This window comes from Neophocaena asiaeorientalis, unplaced genomic scaffold (assembly GCF_003031525.2).
Source record: "Neophocaena asiaeorientalis asiaeorientalis breed wild unplaced genomic scaffold, Neophocaena_asiaeorientalis_V1.1 scaffold132, whole genome shotgun sequence".
Taxonomy (NCBI): domain Eukaryota; kingdom Metazoa; phylum Chordata; class Mammalia; order Artiodactyla; family Phocoenidae; genus Neophocaena; species Neophocaena asiaeorientalis.
Genome location: NW_020173393.1, coordinates 2,523,174 through 2,525,073, shown reverse-complemented (window position 1 = coordinate 2,525,073; position 1,900 = coordinate 2,523,174).

The following is a 1,900-nucleotide window of genomic DNA, read 5'->3' as shown; positions in this document are numbered from 1 at the left end:
AGAGAGAGGGAGAGATGCTGACTCAGGTATTAGTAGGAAGCAGCTGTTGCCACGTAGAGGTCATTGCTGAGGACATATGGGCAGTGCACTGACAGCTACACCTACCTACTTCTTTGTAAATAAATAATTTGTAAATTATACAAATTTAGTATTTTTTCAGCTTTACCAAGGTATAATTGACAAAATAGTAAGATTAAAGTGTACGATGGGATGATTTGATATACGTATCCATTTTGAAAGGATTTTTCCCCATTAAGTTAAGGCATGCATCCATCACCTCACATATTTACCTCTTTTTGCATGTGAGAACATTTAAGTTCTATTAGCAAGCATCAATTATACAATAATGTTATCAACTATAGCCACCATATTATACATTAGATCCTCAGACTTTATTCATTTTATAACTGAATGTAAATAATCCCTTTATTAAACTCTCCTCAATTACTCAGTTTGAATGTGTCGCCTGGTTCCTGCTGGGACCCTCAGTGATACAGGCTGGCCTTGAATTTCTCCACGTCAGTACACAGTGGGCCAATGTCTACAGAGTTGGAGGAGGGATGGAGAGAGATACCCTCCCCCAGATTCATTATCCACAAAGTACATCATTCCTGGGTGAAGAGAAGCGAGATCTATTTTCAAACACGCAGGAATTGTAACTCTCATACCCTTCCTGAAAAATCTAGTTTAAGATCTAATTCCAGTCAACAACAACCAACAAAAAACAAACAAAAAGAACCCCACAGAACTAATGAATAAGAATATCCCAGTCTGAAACAATCCTGGCCAGGAGTATTATCTCCAGTTAAAGAATTAAGTTGTGACAATAACATTGGTAACTTAGTACTACAGCACTAAATGTAATTGTTAAAGTTGTGAAGGGGAAAAGTTACATAATGAAAAAAATCTGACTTTCAAGGCAGATGTATTAGGGTAACGGTAGTTACTGTAACACACAGACTGTTACAAATACCTGGCAAATATGCTAGAAGTAGAGCTCTTGTTCATGTAACAATTCTGGGTGGGCAGAAACTCTCCACTCAGTCCTTCTGAATCTACAACACGTGGGTCTCAAGGTTACCCTGGGGGTCATCTTTATTCCAGCCATTCAGAGGGGGAAGAGAGTATTAAGCAGTGTTGGGGCTTTTGAGGGGCCAGGCTCAGAAGTAGCCCACAACTCTTCAGTCCACGTTCAATCACCACAACTGGGTCATGTGGCCACACTGAATTGCAGGGGAGACTGGGAAATGTAGTAGTCCAGGCTGGGAAGGAGCGGAGAGCCCGGATGTGGATGAGCATCTAGCAGTCTCTGCTGGAGTGGGAATGCATCTTCCTGAAGGTAGAGCCCTTTTGCTCCCCTTCCCATAAGACTTGTCATCATCTTCCATGTATCAGAGTCATGGGACCTTGTCTAACCTCACCAGCCAGGTAGATAGTCTTCAAAGGCAGGACACGTTCAACTTCTCCTACATCTCCAGCCCTGGCCCAGGGCCTGCTGGAGAGTAGGAGCTCGTTATATGTTGGTGGAATGATGGAAGGTGAGTAGACAATTCAGATCATTGTTCACAAGCTCCTGAGATATACGGGAAGCCCTCGCCTGAGCGTGACCTTGTGTCCAGTCCTATGAAGGGCTCAGGCTTCCTTGGGTTAAGGGAGGGCAAGTCAAAGCATAAGGGAAAGGATTTCAAGACATAGGCAAATTAATCCCTCTTAACCCCACACACTCATACAAAATACGTATCACAATAATAGCTCCTATTTATTGAGTATCTATTAGGTGCTGGTTATCGCAAGCAGGTATGTGCGTGATCTCATCAAATTCTCGCAGCAGCCCTGTGAGGTAAGTGATTAGCTCCGTTCACTGGTGCAGAAACCGAGGCTCAAAGTGGTGGGACGTGAA